We start from the raw sequence: 10,538 nt of genomic DNA, 5'->3' as shown, positions 1-10,538 counted from the left end.
TTGTGTAAAATTAACTGCGCTGTAAAAATGCATATTTTAAAATTTGCCTCTTTCGAGTACTATCTAAAAATTAATATCAAATATATTTAAAAATATAAAAATCAACTCAAAGATAAGAAAACTAAGGTGATAGTTTTCAAAATGATTCGGGCTGCAATCTAAACGCAAACGAGTAGATTCTAATTAAATGCGATCGAGTCGAGGAGTCACTGACAGAATAAAAAAGAACCGACAAAAGTTGAAAAACCTCAGTACCTCGAATTACACATAAAAGGAAATTCTTATATCACGGATAAACGCTTCCCATCGACAGATTATTTAAAAGAGTTAAGAGGATTTTAAAAACACAACATTAATGTTACAAAGGCTAAATCTAAAAAAAAAATGGTCTTTGCCCTCAAAAATAGTAAAATCATTTATTATTATAAAACTGTTCCACTACCCTTATATATTCGCTGCCACGATAATATGAGGCTTAGCTCACGAAAGACCAATTGCATGAATGTTCAAACATTATTGAAGTACTTGTTTTAATATTAGTTTTCGGCCGGTCGGTAGCCTAAAATTACCTTTGGAAAAATGTTAAATCTCCATCATAAACTTTCCAGAATTAAATAGTTGAGAAATTTAATGTTTTAACAACGACAGAGAAAATTAACCTTGAATAACGATAAGGAACGATATCTAAAGCCTTATCTAATTAAAATTTTCTCAATTTTCATGCAAAAAGTTAACGTTCATGTTTTCCAAATATTAAGACAAATATTTCCATAACATTTGGACATTCTTGCTGTCGGTCTTAATTGAGTTAATATATATATATATATATATATAAATTTTTTTATGATACCATCAAGACACAGTTACTTATCACTTTGTCCACATCCTCGCCGTATTTAAATTGTTGAAATAAACTACACATAGATAATTTATATTAACTGTGCATAATAAATTAGAAATAAAATACTTACGAAAACCGTTGAAAGATTTTTATATTTAAACTCTAAACATTCGACTTAATCAAACTACAGATGATTACTTTAGTAATCATCATCAGGAAACACTTGAGAAAAGGTATGTATAAAAAAAATTAATTCAAGAAAAACACAATTAAAAATGTTAATCGATACGTATATTTACGAGACATTTTAAAATGAATATTTTAAATTTCAGTAGTTTAAATGTTTTACACTTTCTATTGGGATCGCCTAAAACGACAATAGTTTTACATATTTATTATTCTTATTCTAAAAACACTGTTTGTTTTACAGTCTTTCGTAATTCAGTTCTATTTAGCAAATAATTTTTTTAATTGTTTTTCTATATTAAATTTATTTATCTATTTTATTGTATGTAATATTAACTTAACGTATATACTGAAGAAGATTTTTTAACAATCGAAATATATTAAAAATAATCCCAACTTATTCAGATTAATTTATTATTGGTGACGAATTCTTTTCCTGTCCCAGATTGCTGTTCACAATTCGTCAAAGATATCGTAATCGTTCATATAAATCAAGTTTTGTACAGGTCTAGCGTTACAAGGTAGGAATACCGGTTTTCTTCCGATACTATAGGAGAATCGATAATGATAGAACAAATGTGTCTAAACAAATTCTGTGTAGGACAGAATTAAAAGGATTTTACTAATAATTATTTATTATTCAAGGACATAAATTGTAGAAGTTTTATATATACCCATACACTACTCTGTGTGTCACACACACACAAATTTTCTTTCATCAAACGCTCATTGAAGAATGAAATAATAAAAGTGTATGATGCGTTATATCAGTGAAAAATAAATTTTGAGAACGCTTCTTAACGGTATTGGAGCGGGGGTTGTTGGTTGTTGAATCAAGGAATGAATGGTTAGTCGTGGAAATGAATGAAAGGACTCGGCGGCGCATGCGCGACACAGTTATACAAGCGGATTACTTTATGCTCGCTGTGTCCCATCGTCGATTATTAAAATGAGGCTCGGTGCTTTTTCATTGTCCTTCTCAAAAACAATAGCCTTTTTTATACCGGTTGAAGACGTGAGGGAAGGAAAGAAGAAATAGGAGGACGCCCACGTCGCATGAGGAACCGTAGCTCGTCGATACGGCAACACGGGGAAAGGGGTTTAAGAGAGGGTAAAAGGAAAACGTAGAGGGGGACCAATCAATGTGCTATGTGCTGTTTGTGGTGGGCCTGGACCGAAGGAGCGAGGCACCGCTCGGCGCTGCTATAGAGCTCCGACTCCAGTAATTCGCTCGCTCGGTGAGTCAGTACAGTATCATCACCTGTTGGGTAACATTACCTGATCGACTTATATACCAGTGACTACTGCCAGCCTGGTTCGTTTTCATTAAACATCACTTCAACAGGTTCGAAAAATCTAATAATTACACTACTTGTTGATTTTCAAATAACTATAACAAAAAATATACCTGTTAATACACATAGACACATTATAATGTATTTGTTTGCGGGTGTGTGATGTGTATATGCATGTTTGTGTGTGTTTTTTGTTGTATGTAGTCGTATTTAATTCAAATTACTATACTATAAAGTATACTAATAAAGTTTTCCTGTATTTTGTCAGTTTTAATTAGAATTAAGTTAGTCGATAATCACAAAATTAAAACATAATAAATAGAAAAAGTACATTAATTTTACAGTATATACTAAATAAAAACGATCTCTGAAAAAAAAGGAATATTACTATGGATTTCAATAGCTGAAAATGTAATTGGTAAATTTAAGAAATTCTATAGCAGTAAATTAAAAAAGAAATTAGAAAAATTATTAATTTTTCCTTTGTTTATCTTTAGACTGGAATAATCCGGTTTTTTTTTTGAGAAAAGGTTTCCTTAAATCTGCTTTGTGGTTAAAGGGTTTTTAGTCAGTTAATTACTTCAATTTTTAATATATAATGATCTTTAAAAATTTTGATTTCCTTTTTTGAGTTCTAGATCTCATAAAAAAATAAATTGTAATTTAATTACTTTCAGCATAATAAAATGTTCTCGTATAAATTCGAATTAGGACGATTAAGTAAAGTATAGCGGTACTAGAATCGTAAAGGTTTTTGATTTTGTTTCCTATTGGTTTACAATTATTAGGTGTGTAACCAGTTTATAAACGTTATTTAATTCACCCATATCTTTTCGATTTGAGCTCAGCGAAAGTACTTTATCTTACAATTTTTTTCTCGGGTTTGCCCCTTTTTAGGTGATTGTTATTTTATTTATTATACTAATTATGTTATTAAAAACGTTAAATATAGAACAAATATTAAAACCGTTCTTCTCGTTAATTTATTGCCATTTCTATAATCTTCTATCGTTCAACTCAATATTATTATTATTACTACTATTAAAAATCAAACGTCTACTATAACGAGTACCATTCCGCACCGATTAATAAACTAAAAAAATAGATTATAATCGGCCGTGATAGTTGTTTTGACAAACTTGTGGATTTGATCGTTATTATATTTTCTGTTTTATAAAAATATTTATTTTTACATTATTTAAGATACATTTTGATAAAGATTTGGTGATAATAAAAAGTAAAAGTGCAGATTTCCCAATGAGTTTACGTTTCGATACGTTTAAAAATTTTAACCGGCGTCAGCGTCCCTGTTTTGCTCTGAATTTTTTTGTCGTTGAAATTTTAATAATTTTGAATAATATATTATTAAAGTTATCGGTTATTACATATATTTTTTTTTTGTCTTCAGTCATTTGACTGGTTTGATGCAGCTCTCCAAGATTCCCTATCTAGTGCTAGTCGTTTCATTTCAGTATACCCTCTACATCCTACATCCCTAACAATTTGTTTTACATATTCTAAACGTGGCCTGCCTACACAATTTTTTCCTTCTACCTGTCCTTCCAATATTAAAGCCACTATTCCAGGATGCTTTAGTATGTGGCCTATAAGTCTCTTCTTTTAACTATATTTTTCCAAATGCTTCTTTCTTCATCTATTTGTCGCAATACCTCTTCATTTGTCACTTTATCCACCCATCTGATTTTTAACATTCTCCTATAGCACCACATTTCAAAACCTTCTAATCTTTTCTTCTCAGATATTCCGATTGTAAAAGCTTCACTTCCATATAAAGCGACACTCCAAACATACACTTTCAAAAATCTTTTCCTGACATCTAAATTTATTTTTGATGTAAACAAATTGCATTTCTTACTGAAGGCTCGTTTAGCTTGTGCTATTCGGCATTTTATATCGCTCCTGCTTCGTCCATCTTTAGTAATTCTACTTCCCAAATAACAAAATTCTTCTACCTCCATAATCTTTTCTCCTCCTATTTTCACATTCAGTGGTCCATCTTTGTTATTTCTTCTACGTTTCATTACTTTTGTTTAATTCTTGTTTATTTCCATGCGATAGTTCTTGCGTAGGACTTCATACTTCATCTATGCCGTTCATTGTTTCTTCTAAATCCTTCTTACTCTCGGCTAGAATTACTATATCATCAGCAAATCGTAGCATCTTTATCTTTTCACCTTGTACTGTTACTCCGAATCTAAATTGTTCTTTAACATCATTAACTGCTAGCTCCATGTAAAGATTATAAAGTAACGGAGATAGGGAACATCCTTGTCGGACTCCCTTTCTTATTACGGCTTCTTTCTTATGTTCTTCAATTGTTACTGTTGCTGTTTGGTTCCTGTACATGTTAGCAATTGTTCTTCTATCTCTGTATTTGAACCCTAATTTTTTTAAAATGCTGAACATTTTATTCCAGTCTACGTTATCGAATGCCTTTTCTAGGTCTATAAACGCCAAGTATGTCGGTTTGTTTTTCTTTAATCTTCCTTCTACTATTAATCTGAGGCCTAAAATTGCTTCCCTTGTCCCTATACTTTTCCTGAAACCAAATTGGTCTTCTCCTAACACTTCCAACACTCTCCTCTTAATTCTTCTGTATAGAATTCTAGTTAAGATTTTTGATGCATGACTAGTTAAACTAATTGTTCTGTATTCTTCACATTTATCTGCCCCTGCTTTCTTTGGTATCATGACTATAACACTTTTTTTGAAGTCTGACGTAAATTCACCTTTTTCATAAATATTACACACCAGTTTGTATAATCTATCAATCGCTCCCATGCACTGCGCAGTAATTCTACAGGTATTCCGTCTATTCCAGGAGCCTTTCTGCCATTTAAATCTTTTAATGCTCTCTTAAATTCAGATCTCAGTATTGTTTCTCCCATTTCATCTTCCTCAACTTCCTCTTCTTCCTCTACAACACCATTTTCTAATTCATTTCCTCCGTATAACTCTTCAATATATTCCACCCATCTATCGACTTTACCTTTCGTATTATATATTGGTGTACCATCTTTGTTTAACACATTATTAGATTTTAATTTCTGTCCCCAAAATTTTCCTTAACTTTCCTGTATGCTCCGTCTATTTTACCAATGTTCATTTCTCTTTCCACTTCTGAACACTTTTCTTTAATCCACACTTCTTTCGCCAGTTTGCACTTCCTGTTTATAGCATTTCTTAATTGCCGATAGTTCCTTTTACTTTCTTCATCACTAGCATTCTTGTATTTTCTACGTTCATCCATCAGGAGCTGGTGACGCTGGCGTACCGCGGCTGATCTGACGTCCTGGAAATTTTTAATTCAGAAACGCACGGACTGATAGAGAAAAACATGCGGGTGCTCCGTCCTGCTGCAACCGTACTCGTTACTTCTCTTAAAGCTGTGGTGTTAACCTCGCCACCAACATCTCTAAATAAGTTTGTGCATTCACTCGCCCGTCAAACAAATAAGGACCAAACAAATGACGAGCTGTCATTCCAGCCCGCATCATGATTTCATGATACGGGCGGTGGATTTCTTTCCGACTGTGTCGCATAATAAGGATTTCTTTCACCCAAAATAACATATTTCCGACACGCGAACTGCGATAGATAGCACATTCATCAGTAAAAAGCACTTTTCGACGGTGCACTGCAGCGTGGAATTTTTCTAATAAAGCCCGGCAGGATGCAGCGCGACGTTCCACGTCTGCATTTGAAAGTTCATCGATGAACATAGGACGAAATGGCCTAACTTTCAAGCCCATTTTCGTACGGTCTTGCATTTTCGTCTGCGATATACGAAGTTCAGCTGACCGTTTACGAGTCGATTTTATCGGGGATTGTTCAATGAAAACCGCAAAAATAGCACATGTTTCTAACCGCGTTAACTTTCGTCAATTCCGCGGCATACCTTTAACACTACCTAATTCAAACGCATGTTTTTCCCAAGCGGACATTGTTGCTTTTCGGGTGGCGTCTTATTAAAGCGTTGCTAAAACATATCGCTGATTAGCTGTATCATGTTGTCGTTCATGAACCCATACGCTTGTTGCTAACCGCTCCTCGACGCTGCAACTAGTCGTGAGCCATTTTAGCACGACTGTCTTTTACTCAGAGTGTGTGACGTTGTAAAAAACTGTTGTCAACCGACCCCGACGAAAATACCATATGTTTTAAACATATATCCTAACTCATATTTTTCGTTAATTTTAGGGGTATGGTGACTTCCAGGCCATACTGGTATTTGGTAATTCATCATAATCTTCATCACGGGTTCGGTCAGTGACCTGTTACGGCTTCTTTCCAGCATTTTCTTGGTCTTCCTCTAGACTCTACTGACAAGTGCATGTAAAAAAGACTGCTTAGGAATTCTTTTACTTTGCATTTGCTCCAGATACTGCTCCCACTTACTTCTATGTCGTATTTCATTGTTAACACTATAAATTTCCATATCCCGACGAATGTCCTCATTCCTCATCCTATCTATCCTTGTTATACTCAAACGCCACAAAAAGGACGTTTCCGCAGTGTGTATTCTACTTACGAGTAAATCCTTAATTTTAGGGAACCATTTTTCACTGCAATACAGAAATGTTTGAACTGCCTTATATAGTCATGTTTACACAGTCATTATTCAGGCATGTTTTACATGCCTTATACATGTTTATGACCTTGTACAGTTTTAAATGGCTTTGGATACTTGTCCTATTACTAATTATTAATATTCTAATTATTAACAGTACACTTATAATAGTCGTTCAATCATTTTTTTTTTTTTTTACTTTGTCAACGTGTTTTCATTGCTCCCTTATTCTATCTAGGAAAAAGCTGGGAAATTACTTTTTTATCCTTATTTCTTATTCTTGGAATTGTATGCGTATTACTCCTGTCGTGATCTGTATGATGTAAAGTTATATTACGAATAATATATTTACTTATGTACACCCAGATAATAATTATTTTCTCAGATTTATATTAATTTTGTTTTGTTGCTTTTTTTTAAATATTAAATATGGAGTATGATAAATGAAACAATTACGAATTACTGTAATATTTGATGTTACCTCTTCTATAAATTTTCCCATGAAGAAAAGTAGTCGATCTTTTGAGTTCTTAACATTTTCCTGCGGATTTTTTTTTGTTACTTCTTTCTATTTAGACATTTGCTAACATCTTTTCTCTTCCTTTTTGTTACACAAAGAAACTACAAACAATTGTTACGATTTGAACTATTTGGGTTTTCCCTTAACTTTTCCTATATAATCTGAATTATTTTTATCTAGTTCTTTTTTCCTCTGGATTTTGAATTTCAACTAATAGTCCTCAAAATGAGAGATTGAAAATTAATTTATATATGAAACGGAGCATATATTCTTTTAAATAGATTTTATTTGAGTGATTCCCTCAGTTTGTTATTGAAATTCGATATCGCAGCAGTGTATATAATTTAAGGTATGTTGAATTATTTTAAAAATAAACGTCAAGTTATTTATTCATGTTAAAACGTGTAAATTTTATTAAAAAAATACAAATACAAAAAAGAATTACTGTAAAAAAAAAATAGAATGGTTGTTCCAATCATTTTTTTAGAACATGCCGATTTAAAAATATAATTATCTTTTATTGTTCGTTCCATGGGTAGTCAAACCTGTTATTTCGGGCGAAGAGATCTAGATTCAATTCAGTTTATGATAATATTACAAAAAATCTCGATTATCCCGGTTTCGATTGTGTAAGAATCTAGGTTTGATTGTTTTATAGTATGCTTTTGTTTTTAAAACGTCAGAAGAATACTTCGATTCTCGTTGTTAAAGTATGTACGAAATATGACACAAACAAGCGAGATAATGCAGTTAAAAAAACATCTTAATTTTTTTTAATTCTAAATCCAAATTCATATTGTTCTATTACATTCATACCAAAATTAAATTTTGTAATTATATTATGCCATACCGTTGTAGACGGCCTGATATGATTCACAAGCCAAAAAGTAACAAGCTTCCCATGCCAAGGCTTACCAGAGAATGTGAGGAGTGAAGTGGTTTGCTGCTGATTTTTTCCAATGAGTCGAATATATTGGTGCGCAGTAGCACACCAAAACTGCCGAAATGCAAGTGATATTCAACCTTACAAGGGAGGCCATCGTGTGCGGCTGTACAGTGACTATCATTACTTCCAGATAAAGGAACTATGCGTAATACCAACAAGTCGGTCCGGCCCAGGGGAGCTGAGAGAAAAAAAAAAGATAAAGGAACTATAATTAATACCTCTTGTACATCAAATTTTTTACATATGTCACATGCATAAGAAAAATCGTGACTGGTAGTGCAAAATAACAAATTAATATAACAAATTAATATTTGTTGTAATACAATGGTTTGTGTAAACCGACTTGGCCTGCTTGGGGAACCCACCGGGTTGGTCTAGTGGTTAACGCGTATTCCCAAATCAGCTGATTTGGAAGTCGAGAGTTACAGCGTTCAAGTCCTAGTAAAGCCAGTTATTTTTACACGGATTTGAATACTAGATCGTGGATATACCGGTGTTCTTTGGTGGTTGGGTTTCAATTAACCACACATCTCAGGAATGGTCGAACTGAGAATGTACAAGACTACAGTTCATTTACACTCACACATATCATCCTCATTCATCCTCTGAAGAATTATCTAAACGGTAGTTACCGGAGGCTAAACAGGAAAAAGAAAGAAAGGCCTGCTTGGAGAGAAAAAACCATTTGCCTTCTGAGATTTGTTTATTTTACAAAAAAAAACTTCTGAGGGTTAAAAAGTACCATTTAATTGATTTGTTGATCTGAAAAATAAGATAGACAATAGACAAGGAAGCGTGTCAAATTGTGTTTTTTATAGCGGCTGATAATAATTGTTTTGTAGTAAAAAACAGTAACTTTTATGTGCTGGTGAAAATGAAAAAAAAAAGAAAAGTATAATAAATTCTTTGTCCTTTTATGATGTAAAAAGCTAGAATCAGTCATCATGTTTTACGTGCGTATTAGGGTACGTATTTAGATGTATAATGCGTAACATATTCAGACAAGCAGCTTCATTAGAAACTATGCACGCAGGCTATATAATAAATATAAGGAGTGAAAAACTAAATATAGGATGTCGCTTAGTATTCTATAATTAATCTATTAATCTTACTTAAAGAAGAAACTTAATATACAGAGTTATCATAAAAGAATGTTGCGGTTTTGAACATGGTTTAAATTAAAACAAAATTACTTACAGTTTATGTTTTTATTTTTCAAATTTGTAGTCTCAAACATTTTTTTTACATAATTAATCAATTTCAATATGTGCGCCCTTAGTCGCTCGACAAATGTCCAAACGATACTCAACTTCTCTCCAAACATTAGTTAACATTTGTTCGTTAATGTTGTCATTGCTTCATTAATCCTGTTTTTTAAGCGGTTTAGGTCGCGAATTTTTTGTGTATAAACAACGCTTTTGATGTACCCCCACAAGAAAAAATCGCAAGGTTCAGGTCTGGGCTCCTTGGAGGCCAAAGTACGGGTCCTTGCCGGCCTATCCATCGATCTCCAAATTTTTCGTTCAAAGCGTCCGTGACCAATGCATTGAAGTGCGGGGGAGCACCATGTTGTTGGAATGAAGTTGATGAGTGTTTTCGAGTTCATCCAGCTGAGGAAAGCAATAATCGGTTAACATGTCAAGATACACAACTCCATTAATTGTTTTTCAGCAAAGAAGAAAGGCCCTATTACACGATTTTTCATCGCACCACACCAAACATTAATTTTAGGCGAATCGCGTTGTTTCTCAATAATTGTGTGTGGGTTTTCAGAGCCCCATATTCCTGAATTGTGCCTGTTAACACATCCATTCACATGGAATGTAGCTTCGTCTGTAAAAATTATACCGTCTAAAAATGATTCGTTTTCACTTATTCTGTCCGACATTTCAACAGCGAAATTGTAACGTTTTACACCATCATCGGGTTTCAATTCCTGCAGTATCTGGATTTTATAAGCGTGTACTTTCAGTTTTTTATGTAAAACTTTGTGAACTGTTGATTTTGGAATACGTAATTCGACGCTTCGGCGGCGGATGGACTTCCCAGGACTTCTGATTGTCTAATTAGTTCAACCGTTTCGTCTGGTACACTTGGTCTGCCGGTTGATTTCTGTTTCTTAACCGATCCAGTTTCTTCGAATTGTTTGAACCAATGTG

The 10,538-nt window shown here is 33.3% G+C and overlaps 1 protein-coding gene across 1 annotated transcript in view; it reads left to right on the top strand.

Moving 5' to 3' along the window:
• The first annotated feature begins 2,263 nt into the window (after positions 1–2,263).
• Positions 2,264–10,538, top strand: part of LOC142322819 (uncharacterized) — a 131,734-nt gene continuing 123,459 nt past the window's right edge. Inside the window, exon 1 of the mRNA XM_075361891.1 lies at positions 2,264–2,372. The gene's annotated coding sequence lies outside the window, so the exon portion shown is untranslated. The remainder of the gene's footprint in view (positions 2,373–10,538) is intronic.

This window comes from Lycorma delicatula, chromosome 4 (assembly GCF_047948215.1).
Source record: "Lycorma delicatula isolate Av1 chromosome 4, ASM4794821v1, whole genome shotgun sequence".
NCBI lineage: Eukaryota > Metazoa > Arthropoda > Insecta > Hemiptera > Fulgoridae > Lycorma > Lycorma delicatula.
Note: the sequence above shows the minus strand (reverse complement) of the source record. Positions and strands in the feature narration are given on the sequence as shown.